The 16,341-nt window shown below is 43.5% G+C and overlaps 1 long non-coding RNA gene across 5 annotated transcripts; it reads left to right on the forward strand.

Annotated features, from left to right (window-relative positions):
* Positions 1 to 5,586: 5,586 nt before the first annotated feature.
* LOC119363583 lies at positions 5,587 to 14,334 on the forward strand. 5 transcript variants are annotated; one of them, XR_005174091.1, is made up of 10 exons: positions 5,587 to 6,068; positions 7,020 to 7,137; positions 11,141 to 11,332; positions 11,427 to 11,622; positions 11,709 to 12,074; positions 12,167 to 12,280; positions 12,571 to 12,909; positions 12,992 to 13,101; positions 13,189 to 13,257; positions 13,926 to 14,334. It is a non-coding gene; the product is annotated as an uncharacterized LOC119363583 (long non-coding RNA). The 5 variants fall into 5 exon arrangements; XR_005174095.1 differs by having other exon boundaries at positions 11,709 to 12,036; XR_005174094.1 differs by having other exon boundaries at positions 11,156 to 11,332.
* The last annotated feature ends 2,007 nt before the right edge of the window (positions 14,335 to 16,341 follow it).

The raw sequence follows: 16,341 nt of genomic DNA on the forward strand, positions 1-16,341 counted from the left end.
TCCAACTGATCCGGAGACGACGTGTTGAGTACCCCCTAGTCCAGGACACCGTCACCCGGCCTCGGCCAAACAATACGCCGCAACCCGACCTAGGCTTAATAGAGAGGTCAGCACGCCGGACTAAACCTATGCCCCTAGGGTCATGGTCCATCTCCCCGGGAACTCCTGCACGTTGCGTGGGCGGGCGGTGAGCAGACCTAGCTACCTCCTTAAAAAAGGCAGGTGCTTACCCGTCCAACCCGACGCGCGCCACTCAGTCGCTGACGTCTATTAAGCTTCGGCTGATGTATACGACGCAGAACGCCCATACTATTCCCACGTGATGGTTAGTGCTATCAGGCCAGAGGCCCCTCGGATCAAATATCCAAATCGTAGTGGATTAGGAATGCGCGGTAACAAGCAGAGACTCACGAAAGATGTGACCGCGTTGCCCCGTCTCGAGGACTTGCGGCAAGGGCTAGGAATGCCCGGCCACGCCTCATAATTATCTCGCGGGCACCTTCCAGATCAACCCGACTCCACATAACTCGCAATTATGCTCGCGCGGGTACCCCACAGGGTCGACCCGTCTTTAGTAACATGGTTTAGTGTAAAGTCATAGTAATCATAGTAACCGTGTGTCTAAACATCAAGGGAAAATCACGAGGAATCACCCCTGATGAATTCCACTCGATGTAATCATCAAGGTGAACGTAAGAGAAATCACCCCCGAGGTTCACACTTGAGGGGTTGCGCGACAGAGTCGTATCGGAAGTGGTTAAGGTGGAATCACCCCCGATGACCACGACCGAACAGCTACACTACAGGGTTAACATCAGAAGTGTTGCAGATGTCTCACCCTCGGCACTCGATAGTAACCCAGCAGTGTCGAGCAACTAAGGGGAAAGTGATGTGCGGTGCCGGGGCCTGGTGTTCGATCCCGTTGATTGGGTCTTTGATGATGAAGCATGGGCAACAAGGACAAGGTGGGGCTCACTGATGGATCACTAACCAACCTATACTAAGAAGTTTAGGATAAGCAGGTAAGGTACAACAGCAGATACAAAAGCAGGCTATGCATCAGAATAGGAGCAACCAATAACAGTAGCAAAATCTAATGCAAGCATAAGAGAATGGAATGGGCGATATCGGGATGATCAAAAGGGGGGGCTTGCCTGGTTTCTCTGGCAAGGAGGGGTCATCGTTGACGTAGTCGATCACAGGGGCATCATCGGTCCCGGGGTCTTCCGGAGAGAAGAGGGGGAAGAAATAGTAAATACATAGCAAGCAAGTGCATAACAGGACAACAGGCAGAGCTAGACGTGTTCTAACGCGGTGCTATACATTACCGGCGAAGGGGATAACATCCGGGAATGTTTCCCCGAAGTTTGGCATCTTTGGACCGATGAACCCAGGGGAAAGGTTGCATGTTCTCTATGCTAGGAACGTGTGGCAGATAAACGGACCGCGTATTCGGATTCATCTCGTCGTTCTGAGCAACTTTCATGTATAAAACTTTTCATCCGAGTTACGGTTTAATATCTACGATTTTCTAAAGTTTAAAACAATATTTTGAAATTTATTATTAATTCAAAAATAATGCTTAAATGCTAGATGCACCCAGCTCTGCGTACACAGAGGTGTACTAGAGGCTGACAGGTGGGTCTGGTCAACTGCTGACTCAGCAGTTGACTTGTCAATGTGTTGACTGGTCAAGGTGTTGACTGGGTCCACCTGTCATAGACTGATTTGCTAATTACCATTTAAACCTAGTTTAATTAGCAAGTTAATTAAACTCAATTAGTTAACTAAACATGATTAATTAAGTTAAATAATTATATTTTTAATTATCCTTTTTTAAAACCCTTTTTTTATAAAACAAGGGAGGGGCCCTAGCTGTCAAAGGCCCCATGGCCTTAGCGGGCTACGGGCTACGGGCGCTGGGGCGGGGTGCACCCAGGTGCCCAGCACGCGGGGGAGGTGAGGCTGGTTGATGCCCCGAGCGGCGCCAGCAGCCGCTGGCAGCCGGAGGTGGCCGGGAACGGGAGGCAGGGGCCGCGGCGGCGCGGCTCACGAGCAGGGAGGCGAGTGGGACGATGCGGCTGAGGCTGGCGCGGTCGGCGGCCAGCGAGAAGGCGGAGCAGCAGCGGTCAGAGGGTGCGGGCGGCGCGAGAGGAGAAGCAGGAGGCGGCCGCGGGCATCGCAGGGCGCGACGTGGACGCGTCCAGGGTGTGGCTGGAGGCTCGCGGGTGTGCGGCCACGAGCACGGCGACCACGAGCTCACCGGGAGCTCGGGCGTGGTGGGTGGCGTCCTAAGGCGGGGAAACGGAAGGGGGAGGGGGGAACGGAAAGGGGCCTAACATTGATGCGGTGGCCGAGCTGGGGCTACTGGAGTAGGCGCCAGCGATGGGTGAAGCGGACGCCGGCGTTCGGGTGAAGAAGGAACGACAACAGCAGCACTATGAGCGGAGTAAGGAGCTAGCGAAGGCCTATGCGTCGCGGCAAGGCTACGGTCGCGTGTGCATGGCCATTCGGTCACTGGAGCTACGAGGGGAAGAGGGCGGAGGGAACGGGGAGCTCACAGCGGGCCCGCAGGTGCGCACAACATGCTCATGGGAGGCTCGGTGTGGCCGGAATTCAACGACGGCGACGATGGAGTCCGAGGTTGTAGAAGGGGTCGTCGGCGTCGATGCAGGCACTCCGAACGGGTGCTAGGTAGCAGAGTCGAAGCAGAGGATGGCGGTGGTGTTGCAGTGCAGGTCGGAGATACCCGGGGGAGGCGGTGGCCGCGGTCAGCACGGCGGCGCGGCCTTGGGCGCGCTCGAAAGCAGTGGATCTAAAGGGCGAGGGCGAGAAGGAGTAGGAGAGGGCAAGGGGAGCGGGGACCGAGTGGGAGAGGGGATCGAGGGTTCGCAGCTGTCGCCCTTATCCCCTCGGGTCGGCACCAACGAGGTGGTGTGGCGGGGACGCGCGGGAGGAGCCCCGGTCGGATGAACAGGGGAGGAAGAGAGCGACCGGGGGAGGTGGGCCGTCTAGGTTGGGCCGGCTGGTCTGGATGGGCCAAGGCCATGGGAGGGAGGGGCTTCCTTTCCTCTTTTTTTTTTCTTTTAAAACTTTTCTATTTTCATTTAACAGTAGCCCTTTGCATTTTCTTTTGCACTAATTATCTTTTGCAAAAATGTGCCACTGGTGAAAACAAATACTAGGGGCAGTGGTGCACTGCCACCATAAGCTTGGGATTTATTTGAATCCATTTGGAATTTTCGTAATTGGAGTAGCATTTTAAAATGCTATATTGCACTGGATTAATTGCTACTGCTCATTTTAGCAACATAGTGATGTTCTTTTTCTTAACATCAATTGTTTTGGAATATTTGCTAAATAATGAACATTTTTCCAGCAAGTTTTTGCAAGTTCAAATTTCACTTTGAATTTGAATAGAATTCAGAGAAGGGATTTGAGCTGAGATATTACCCCAACATGATTAAGCTTTGTAAATCAAGATGACTTGGCACTGATCTTAAGGGATTACTGTAGTGTGATGCTGGGGATGTTACAACTATTAAAATGGGAGGAGGTGTTGCTTAATGGCTTGCTTGCTCAAAATGCTTAGTGATATGCTCCAAAAGCCCCCAACCATTTTCTCATTTCCACATATGTCCTAAACCTAAAGTCAAATTCGGCCCCACCGATTTGATCTATCCGGTGCCACTGAGTTCACTCAACATAGCCATAGCCAGAAACCCTAATCAATTCGCTCTCACTGATAGGGATCTCGGTCTCACCGAGATGGGATTTCAAACTCTCTTTTTCCCTTCATAACGTTTCAGTCTAACCAAGATGAGCGATCGGTCCCACCTAGTTCACAGTGCAAACTCTTTGTTTCCTTTTCATAATGTTTCGATCTCACCGAAATGAGCGATCGGTCGCACCGAGTTTGCTGGACCAAGTCTCTGTTTGCTTATTACTGAAATCGGTCTCACCGAGTTTGTGTGATCAGTTTCACTGAGATGAGGTTTTGCCCTAACCCAAGCGCATCGGTCCCACCGAGTTAATATTGTCGGTCCCACCAAAAATCCTAACGTTCACATTTTGAACCAGGTCGGTCCCACCGAGTTTCACTATTCGGTCCCACCGAGTTTGGTAAATTGTGTGTAACAGTTAGATTTTGTGTGGAGGCTATATATACCCCTCCACCCCATTCTCCATTCGAGAAAGAGCCCATCAGAACATGCCTACACTTCCACTACTCAATTTCTAAGAGAGTACCACATACTCATGTGTTGAGACCAAGACATTCCAATCCTACCACTAGAATCTTGATATCTAGCGTTCCCCAAGTTGCTTTCCACTCAAATCATCTTTCCACCATATCCAAATCTGTGAGAGAGAGTTGAGTGTTGAGGAGACTATCATTTGAGGCACAAGAGCAAGGAGTTCATCATAAACACACCATCTATTACCTTTTGGAGAGTGGTGTCTCCTAGATTGGTTAGGTGTCACTTGGGAGCCTCCGTGAAGATTGTGGAGGTGAACCAATGAGTTTGTAAGGGAAAGGAGATCACCTACTTCATGAAGATCTACCCAAGTGATGCAAGTCCTTCGTGGGCGATGGCCATTGTGGGATACACAAGGTTGCTTCTTCGTAGACCTTTCGTGGGTGGAGCCCTCCATGGAGTCGCGCAACTATTACCCTTCATGGGTTGAAATCTCCATCAATCGTTACCCTTTGTGGGTTGAAGAACCACCTATCGGAACCACGCCAAAAATCTCCGTGTCTACATTGCGTTTGCTCCCTCCAAACTCCTCCCTTTATCTTCATATTCACTGATTTACATTCCGCTGCTATACATTTAGAATTGCATGTGTAGGTTGATTGATTGACTTGTGTTGAGTTGCTAAAATCTTCCAAGACTTAAAATTGAGAAAATGCTAGATTTTTATATCACTACTAGAAATCCACATTTTACCTAGAGCCAATGTCTTTACCTAGAGCTCATTAGCCTACTCAATGGATAGAAAAACAATGAACAGTGCCCTCCAGGAAAAGGTGAATATCTAGCCAAAAAAATTTGTAACTTAAGCTTTCCCTAGAGTGGTTCAACGTACAAACATCAAAAGCCAAAAAACACAAAGAGATGTGTCGGCGTGGTCATGTAGATTTTTTTTGCATGGTAATACGTGTCTCATTCATATCATAAAGAGCAAAGTACAAGTCACGTAAAGACCGACATGACAAAACTGAAAAGATAGCAGAACATCTCTGAGCTTGACACCAATGCCCGTCACCTGCCTCTGGCACCACCACAGTAGCCACCGAAGAAAAAATGACGAATCACCTTCTCACCCGAGCTCGACACGGCTCCATCACTGATATACAACCCTTACCGTTGAACGAATCAGACCTCCAAGGTGGCTCACCAAAAGTGAAGCCCTTACCGTTGAACGAATCAGACCGGCCATTTTTTTCCTCCCGTGAAGGTTGGGCCCATTGTACAGTGAAAAGAGGAAAGGAAGAAAGGGCGCGTAGAGGAAAAAAATCGTATGTGTCTCCTCCAAGCTACACCCTTGTCCCAAACGGTGCGCCTGCCAGACCAAAATTCCCCTCTCTCAAACCCTTCCTCATGTCCCGATCTGCCGCGCCTCGCCCTGGATCGCCCCGCTCCGCCGCTCCCCTGCGCGCCCAGCTTCGTCGCTCCCCTGCGCGCCTTGCTCCACCGCTCCCCTGACCGCCCAGCTCCGCCCCTCCCCTGCGCGCCTCACTCCGTTGCTCCCCTGCCCGCCCAACTCCGCTGCTCCCCTGCTCGCCCAGCTCTGCCGCTACCCTGCTCGCCCCGCTCCGCCACTCCCCTTCTGTTTCTCCTTCTCCACTGCATCCCTGACCTAGTCACACCATGGTCGCGACGGGCGCGGTGGCCCTGGCCACGCCGGCTGGGTGACGGCTTGGTGTTGCTCGTGGTGACTCCATCTGCGATGCCCTCGAATTGTGCTAACTGTGCCGCCCTTGACCGTGGTGGCGGTGCCGCCCTTGCTGATTGGACGATGACTGAATCTGCCTATTGTTGTACGCCGCTGCTCCTGTCCAAAAGGTTCTCTCTCTATCTATCTCACTCTCTAGTTTAGATGGTTTTTCGGTTGCTGCTTTAGATAGTTGTACTTGTATATGGCTAGCAAAATTCTGAAATTTTGATTTGGTTTTAGCATCCAAAGCAAGCAGTATGTTGTCCACTATTCAACACATGTCGACGTTGTTCAGTAGCATCGTCAGAACTTGAGGTTGTCAGTTTAAATATCTTGCTTATAAAAGGTGTATGGAAGGTTAAAGGAATAAAAGAAATTTATAGCAAAAAAGAAAATAAAAGAACTGATTGATATGAAGATGCATGAACACATGAATGAGCCATTCAACTATGTAAATTGTGGTCATAATGTAGACAAGATATTTCAACATAGTGAGTAGGAAATATTTTATATAGTCTATCTGTTGAGTTTGTTCATAGCTACTGCAAGTGCATGAATGACAGAAACAGTAGCTTCAGTGATCCATCTTGAATGATTCCATCCTTGAATTAGGTAAAAGTGGCAGGGCTACTGCATTTTACAATTGTTGTAGTTATCCACATGAAACTGTCTATGTTTTTTACCATTGATGTATAGTTATCCACATGATTATTATATAGTTATCCATGTTGAGCATCGTATCATCGTATGATTTTCTTGTCCACCTTCCAGGCGACCTTCGCATAATATCAATAGAAGTACTACTTCCATTGCTGGTATAGATTTATTTCTTTTTTCTTTTATAATAGTAATCAATTATATGTTATGTCCCATTGTTGGCGAGCTCATACGTTCTGTGTGCGTGCATATGTGTCTCTGTGTATGTGTTATGAATCCATTTACAAGCTTTATATCATTTGTACATGTTTGTTCTTCGTGTGAGTTTGTTTTCTCTGGCCAAAGCTAGTAGCCTCTGTTTTATGTTATGAATAAATGGAAGTCCTCCAACATCCTTCATTGGTTTTCAACATTTTTTTCAGAAACTGACTGGTGTCGAGTGTTGTTTTCTTGAAGAAAATTTCCCTGTTCATGGTGTCGAAACAACAATTGTGTCAAAGCAACATATAACAAAGACATTGCTCAGCTGGAATCAAGTAGGTATTATGATCTATTCTTTCCATGAATAAATGTCGATTAATGCATTATTCATCTGTATGATATAGGAACTGGGGTTATTTTTTGTTGGCTGATGAGTGGTTTTCTATTTGTGTTTATGATGCATTTTTTGTGTGGGGATGCGGCTGGTGATTTTAGCAATTCATTTTTATTTCAGATTTAAGTAGAAAACCAGACCATGTATTTGGATGCTCAGCGTAGCTAGATGTATAGTGGGTGGAAGGATAGTGGAAGACATTCTGATGAGTGGATACGAAATACAAATGCTTTTGTGAACCATGTTTTTGAGGGTGTCCATAGTGCCATGTTTGGAGTTTCCTGTCCTTGCTCAAAATGTTGTAATGCTAGTAGAAGAACAAAACAATTGATGACCTCTCATCTTTGTCATTGGGGGTTCATGCCCAACTACTTTAGATGGATTGCACATGGGGAGCGTCATGCTCATGTAGATAGCGTGGAGTCTGTCAACACTGATTGCTTAGAAGACATGTTGTGTGACTTTGGGGATTAAATGCATGTCGATAATGTAGATGAGGAGCCAACACCGGATGCCAAAGCTTTTTATGCCATGTTGTCAGATGTTAAAGAGCCACTCCATGAGTTCACCCAAACCTCATGCTTTGCTACTTTACACGCTTGATGGGAATTAAGTCATAATACAATCTATCAGGCGACTGCATAAATAGTTTACTAAAACTTTGGCAAGATACACTCCCACAAGTCAATAAAATTCCATCAAGCTTGTATGAGTGCAAGTGTATCTTAGGTTATTTGAAAATGCCACTCCTGAAAATAGATGCCTGCGTTAACCATTGCATGCTATACTATAAGGATAGAGAGGAAAAATTGAAGTGTGATTTCTGTGGTGAAGCAAGATATAAGGTAGTTAACAATGACTGCCAAAATAAGAAGCGTAAACCCATCCCACATAAGGTTCTGCGATACCTTCCATTTATACCAAGATTGCAAAGGCTGTTCATGTAGCCTGGATTTGCTAAGCACATGAGATGGCACATGGAAGGCATCCAAGAAAATCCTAGAATGATGGTGCACCCAGGTGATAGTGAATCATGGAAATCTTTCAATGAGGATGGGTTTGCAAGTGATCCACGCAATTTTAAGCTAGTCAAGTCCTCTGATGGCTTCAACCCTTTTAATTTCGGGTTAACACAGTACTCTTGTTGGCCTGTGTTTCTTGCTCCTTTGAACCTGCCACCTGCTCTTTGCTTGAAAACCCAAAATATCTTTCTTAGCATGGTGATCCCTGGACCAAAGGGTCCTGGCAAGAACTTCAATGTCTACATGGAGCCTTTATATGATGAGTTGAAAGAGGCATGGGCGGGTGTACCAACTTATGATAGTTTCCTTAAGCAAAATTTTAATATGAGGGTAACCTAGCATACTACTATCCTTGACCACCCTGCATTTGTGTGCGGTTGCTGGATGGTCTACCCATGGTAGGTTGGCTTGTTACGAGTGTGGGGCAGATCCACAAACAATTTGGCTGGATAATGGGCACAAATGGAGTTGGTTTGATAGCCACAGGCAATTTTTGCCGGCCGATCATGTATTTAGGACCCAGCGTGATGCCTTTTTAAAAGATACAGTAGTGAAGGATATTGCTCCACCTAGATTAACAGGGGATGAAGTTTTTGCTTACATGAATGAAGTTAAGGACAACAATTTTGAGGGTTCTGGAGTAAAACACAATTGGACACACATTCCGAAGTTGTGGGAATTGCCATACTTCCCAAAGCCTTTGCTTCCTCATAATATAGATGTTATGCACACCGAAAAAAATATTGCAGAAGCAATATTCAATACTGTCCTAGACATTCCTAGCAAGACAAAAGACAGTGCCAAAGTCCGCCTTGACCAAGCTGTACTGTGTAGCAAAACTGATTACAACCTTCAAGAAAATCCTAACGTAAATGGGAAAAGCCTAGAGCACCATATTGCTTGAAGAGGAACCAAATAAGAGAGGTCCTGTTGTGGTTTCTTCAGCTCAAATTTCCGGATGGATATGTGGCCAGCATGAAGAGAGGTGTTAATTTAGAGCAACTTAATATATATGGACTCAAAAGTCATGATTACCATATATTTATTGAGCGGCTACTGCCTGTCATGCTGCGGGGATATGTAGATAATGATGTCTGGGAAGCCTTAGCTGAGCTAAGATATTTCTTTAGGATGCTTTGCACGAAAGAAATAGATCCTAACCAAATGGATAAATTGGAGAAAAACATTCCTGTCCTAATTTGTAAATTGGAGAAAATTTTCCCACCGGGATTCTTTGATTCAATGGAGCATCTAATGATACACCTCCCTTTTGACGCAAAAGTAGGACGGCCTGTTAAGTACCATTGGATGTATAGTTACAGAAGTTATGTTTTGTTCTTCATGCATTCAGTCCATATGGTAACTGTATTTCCTCTTTAGACATTAATTTGTTACATGGCAATGTAGGTTAATAAAAAAACTTAGAGCACAAGTTAGTAACAAAGCACGTGTGGAGGCTTCGATTGTTGAGGGATTTCTTATTGAGGAGATTTCTAACTTTGGTTCTTTATATCTTCCTGATGATGTGCCTACCTCAAGAAATCGCCGCCAACGCTATGCACAAACTAGCACTCCCAACACAAGTACTCTTAGTTTGTTTGAAGACAAGGGATGGAAAATTTGTAGAGGGGAGCCTGGGATATTATCACATGAAGAATACAAGACATCCATGATTTTTATCTTAATAAACATGCCTGAAATGGATGATATTGTGAAGTAAGTTATCTGAATTAGCATTTCTAGTACAACCATGTACAATAAATTAAATTTGGTACTGATGGTTTAAACAAAAAATGTAGACAATTTGAACTTGACCAATGGAGGCATCCTCGACAACCAAGTACAAAAGAACTTGATAAACTTAGGTGGGACAGTGCTGGTTCAGGAAAACTGAACTTCTTGGAGTGGTTCAAAACTTTGGTAAAACACTATACATACTAGCAAATAAAGCACCCTATAGTTTTCAACGCCTAATAACTCTATATACATATGCCTTTTTGTAGTGCATAAAGGATGCATCTATTAATAAAGAATTACGCGATCTTTCACAAGGATGTAGCATGAGAGTAAAGTCATATGACATGTATGAAGTTAATGGGTTCAGATTTTGATCAGAGAAATATGAAAACCATAGAGAAGGGGACCTTTCTTCTAGAAATACTGGTTTTCTTGCTCTTTGAGTAGATGATGCAACCAATGAGGAGCTTGAATACTACGGTGTTATTAAGGACATTATAGATCTTAAATTTGATGGTGATGAGGACTTCAGTCTTGTGATGTTTGACTGTCACTGGTTTCATCCAACTAAAGGAGTGAGGCATTTGAATAGATTTGGCTTAGTTGAAGTAGCACCTGCATCAACCAACCCAGCTAATGAGCGTTTTGCTATTGCCATCCAAGTGTGCTTAGTCTATTATATTCCATATGCTTGCACTTCGGTTGCAAGTCTTGTTGATTGGGAAGTTGCTTACAAGGTACCACCTCTAGGCAGTTTGGAAAATCCCACACATGATGACTACACAACAGCAACACCCACTAATGCAGATGTGTTCCAGGAGAATAATTTACAGGCTAATGATTTCATTGTGCAAGTAGGATCACAACTTGACAACTTAACAGTATGTGGTTCAGATGAGGTGGTTGATCCAACCGAACTGTCTCATATTAGCAACCTACATAATTTGGGTGGTGAAAGGATTCAAGAACAAGTTATTGAGGGTGAAGACTATGATGAAGTGATCATTGAGGAAATTGAAGAAGAAGATGATGATTTCTAGCCCATTTTCTATTTATTATTGTTGTTTGTAATTTGGGTGGTTGAATACTTGGCAACAAACACTTACCTATATGCTATTGTTATGTTTTATCGTGATTGTCTAGTTGATTCTAAACTGTTATTTGTTATCTTTATCTTATTTGTTTCAAGAATCACACGTTACAGGATGAAAATTGGAAGAAAAGCATCTCGACTTGCTGTAGCCATCAAACCAGCGCCTGCTGCTCGAAACACTAGTGCTGCTAATGGCACTTACGATGGGTACGTAAAAGAAGTTTCAGATCTTCCTCCTGCTATTCCAAATAATGAAGACCTTCCAATTATTCGACCCTTTGGCAAGACGTAAGTCTTATTAATTATTATAAGTAGTTTCTTGCTCAGCAATATGTTTTCCTTTTCTAATACTTGTTTTTTGCATTTACTATCTTCTTTATAGGCATTGGAAGGACATTTCCGTTGTTCGAAAGGGTAGGCGACTAGCAAGTGTATTAACATGCCTTTTGAAAAGTAACCATCCAGGTATTTTGGATTATGATGGTGTGAAGGTTATTGCAACGGAGTGGGAGCATTATCATGCGGTGAAGGACACAAATGGTCATTCTGTTACAGACAAAAATGGAGATGCTTTTTGGGTATAAATTATTTAAATTGCTTTTTTTGGTTGATCAAGGTAATTTGCTCTACTTTTAATTAAACCATCCATCAATTCTCATTGCAGCTAAGGTACAAGTATGAAGATGCATACTTAGAGAAGACAAAGCAACATGTTCGAAGATGTTGCAGGTCACTTTTGCCAAGTATATTTTACTATGCAAGAATCCAAGCCATAATTGATCATTTTTGGAAAACTGAGAACACTAGCATGAGTGACAAGCTTGCTGGGCAATACTGTTTGGATAGAGCTCAATATTTGGCACAAAGGCAAGGTTGGTTTGGAAAAGAAGCTTGGATTGTTGTAGTTGATGAGTAGTGCAGTGAAGAGTGGATTGCAAAATCCAAGAAATACCGTGCCAATCATTTCAGCTCAAAGTTCAAGCCTCTCAAAGGTGGTTCCAACTCCATGACTACTATAAGTCAAAAAATGGTTATCAACTAAACTTAATAGTTTTCTTTATCATCACTTACCATATGCATAGTTATAAATATCTTACAAGTCCTGAATCTTGTGCAATGTAGTCCGAGGAAACGGGCGAAGAAGTTAACCAGATTCAGGCCTGGGTGCATACACACAGAGCAGTGGACAAGAGCACACCTTTAATTCTCAACACACCAGAAGCAACTAAATGTTTGGTATGTGTTTGTTCCCATTCCTACACAAAAAAATAGATTAATATTACTATGCGGATGGCATGTGCTGAGAGAGATTTATGTTAGTTTTCATACATGTAATACTGATTCACTATACAATTGCAATGTTTCTTCCTACTTGCATCTAAGTCTGGTTCTAGATAGAAACATCCAAAATTATTTGTCCAATTTGTATGCAATTATCTGCCCATTTGTGCAATTGTGTAATAGGAGCTTTCATAATTATTTGAAATTCCTGAACATTTGTTTACCTTTCTTTTCTTCTTGAGTAGGCGTTTTACAAAGAAAAGGCTAAAGAGTTAAATGGACAGGACTATGATATTCTAAAAAATGATGTTAGTTCTCAAGCACTTTATGATTGCTCTAATGGGAAGCCACATGGTACATGGTTTCTCTTTAATGGCATTGTCAATGACATCGAGGTCATTTCCGAGGTGAGAGCTATTGGTACATCTTCAGCAGCCTTGAAGCATCATCGATCTAAAGAAATTGAAGATGTGCGTAGAAAGGAGTCTGAGAAGACTAAAAAAGTAGAGGCTTATGCCAACAATCTCTTGTCATGGGGTGTTGGCATGTACGAGCACTACAATGGGATACATAAGTTTCTTCAGGTGCTAGTTATACACTTGATGTTTATCAATTAATTTGCTAGCATTTGAAAGTAACCACTATTTGAATTTTCTTGTTTTGCAGACTTTGGCAACTAACCAAGGTGTGCCTATTAGAAAATACCACCGCCGCCAGTTCCACCTCCTTCTCGTTCACTTTCTCCTCCTGGATCTCCACAACGATCTACTATCTAAGTATGTAATCAATCATCTCAAGCAAAAACACACAATACATTTAAAGCATGATAAGGATTCCTTCTAAAACCTGGTTTTCTTTTGCAGGTTCTAGAAAATAGCAAAGAACCGCCAGCTTTGTGTGCCCAACAAGAAACAAATCCCAGCTCTTTTCATGTATGTATTTCTCCAACTAATCTCAAATGATACAACTAGTGATGGTCTGTTCGCTGTGATGTTCACATACTTGTGACAATATGCATGCTTCTGTGATGTATGATCGTAGCCTGTGTGGTGCTGGTTCATATGGGATTAATGTTGATTAATGGGGCCGTGTGAGGATGTTGGAGGGATCATAATATATATTTTTATGTCCAGTTGTCCAATTTAAAGTTGTTATGCTACCAAAATTTATATCAGCCTTTGCATGTCTTGGTTCTCAATACTGTAAATAGGAAATTTTGTTTATAACTTTGGCGACTTGATGTTGTAATTCACTAATTTGCATTGCATCAGTCTTGAATGAAGTTCATACTTTATTTGGAAACGAAGATCATGACTTCTTTTGTTATTATGTGTAGAGGAAAACTAATATCTCACAACCTAAGTTAGATTCTGGGTTACTAGAGGTGTGAGAAGTACTTAACATTAGCCTTTTTATCCTGGAAAAGTTCATGTTCTTTGTGCACATACCCTAGAACAGTTTCACAGTATGCAAATTACTTCATTAGAAATGAGTCACTATGGCACCTTGATACCTAACTTATAATTCATATTTAATTTCCTATACTAATTTCTTTTTGTCATGTTCTTGCCTTTAAAGATTTGTGAATCTTACTTTTCAGGAACATGGTGTTGCCTCAAGTGTTCCTACTGCAAGTGTCCCCGCTGTAGACGATGATGGGATGTTTGGGGGATTTTCAGTCAATCTAGAGCTGGCGCACTGAGCCTATCACTATTGAGCAGCCAGTTGGTTCCTTGATGTTCTTGGATGTATAGTGCGTGGAGTACATTTAGGTGCATGTATAGTTAACATGCTGGTACATGTTCTGCGATGTAGGAAACTATAGTTGACCTACATCAGTCTGTACATGCTAATTGAGATGCTGAATCAATTAGATCTAGCAAACTCTAGCTAGCAAGCCAATGTTTTGTCAAAGTGTGATGGCTGGTGATGGCTGGTGGATGTCTTGGCATCTACTGTATGCATGTGACAAGTGATATCTAGATGTATATAGTAATTATTTAACATTATTTTCATTTCATAATTATTGATCCATTTTGAATTACTTTGATTATTGCCATTATGAATTCAAATTCAAATTACATGTTTGGAATGCCACATATGCGGCTGGTGTTTCACTATAATATGTACCTCTAGGGAAAGTATGGTGATGTGATGCAGAAGGGTCCCACAATCTTTCCCTAGAGCTTGGATGTAGGTAAACAATTTGGCCATGTGGGATGCAACATCCATATGTAGATCTTTCCCTAGGCTTGTGCCCCCAGGTAAAGAAAATCTCCCTATAGCTTGTTCGGTGCACCCTAGGGAAAGAGCTCTTTCCCGACTATACTATACCTATGGTTCTTTACCTAGGGAAAGCCCAAGGTAAAGTATTTCCCTATGGTTTTTCCTATTTCACCTAGGGTATATGGCTCTAGGTAAAATATATATTTCTAGAAGTGTTTGGTCAAGTAGTCTAATCGCCCCCCCTCTAGGCATACTTTCGATCCTACAAGTGGTATCAGAGCTTTGGTCTCCATTTGTCTTGATTTACATAGCTTTGGTGATCATAGGCTTGGTTTCACAACCTAGGAGAGTCTGGCGTCTATCGAGGGAAATTACCACCTAGAGGTCCTTACTTTGATGGTACTAATTTTGCTAGTTGGAAGCATAATATGAAAATGCATATTCTTGGACATAACCCCGCCGTTTGGGATATTGTGTGTATTTGTTTGCAAGGTGAATTCTTCAATGGGAGACAACTAAATCGTGAAGCAACTACGGAAGAATTGAAGATGCTACAATACAACGCTCAAGATTACGATATCCTCTTCAATGGATTGTGCCCCGAAAACTTCAACAAAATCAGCCGTCTTGAGGACCATGGACAGAGTGATTGGCAGACCATCTATGGTTAGATATTATGAGGATGAAGAGGAAGAGCCCAATGCACGTCCTGCCAAGACCCAGAAGCTGATGGGGGATGCCACCAAGTCAGGGGCTGCTCCATCAATTCCCAAGACTGCCCCCAAGGCTGTTGCTGCTGCTCAAGCTTCTAAGCCTGCAACACCCAAAAGATCAACAAGGAACATACTAGCTTCTGAGAAGAACAAGGCCCCAGTGCCTGAAGTAGTAGAAGAAGAAGATGCCCCAAGTTCTCAGAAAGCTGAAGCCCAAGATACCATACCATGATGATACACATCCAGTGGCTGAAAACATGAAGTTAAGGAAGGATGCGGGTCTCAGGCTATGGAGGCAGACAAACCCATATGCCACCGCGAGGAGGACTGCTGTGGATTACAGGTTCCACACAAAGGAGCAGCAGTACTTCTATGAGACATTGCTCCTGGACAAGAAGCCCATAGTAAGTGATATGAGATGGGTTGATTGGGAGTACATTAACAACAATGCAGACAACTTCCCAGGAGTTCATGACAGCTTCAGACTGACTAGAGTTGACAAGTTAGTTGGTCAGAAGCTCACCAAGTAGAATGATGAGATGGTGATGTAGTTCTACTCCACAACACATTTTTACCCAGATGGTAAAATTGTCTAGATGACTGAGGGTACAAGGTACCAATCTTCTGTTGCTAAGTGGGCCCTGCTTATCAATTCCCCTAAAGAGCAAGAGGATGACACAGATGTGTATGCCAAGCCCAGGAAAGGACACAACTCCATGGCACACATGTACAAGGAGATTCCTAATGCTGCCTTGGATACTCACAAGTTTGGCTGAGTGTACTATCTGTTCTCTGGGCTGCCCATAATCAACACTATCCTCAGGCACATATTGTTGCCCAAGTTTGGAGATGATAGGATGATCAGAGGGCACTCAAGCAATTTGCTGCATATGTTTGATGTGCCAGAGAAGTTCAAGGTGATGACCTTTATAGTTGAAACAATCAAGAGGACTGCTGCTAATCAGAAGAGATCATGTGGCTATGCTCCACACATTCATATGCTCATCAACTCCAAGATGGGCAAAGGCATATATCTCTTGGACAAGGAGCACCTTCCCCTTTGAGTCTGAAGACAAT

This window comes from Triticum dicoccoides, chromosome 2B (genome assembly GCF_002162155.2).
Source record: "Triticum dicoccoides isolate Atlit2015 ecotype Zavitan chromosome 2B, WEW_v2.0, whole genome shotgun sequence".
NCBI classification, from domain to species: domain Eukaryota; kingdom Viridiplantae; phylum Streptophyta; class Magnoliopsida; order Poales; family Poaceae; genus Triticum; species Triticum dicoccoides.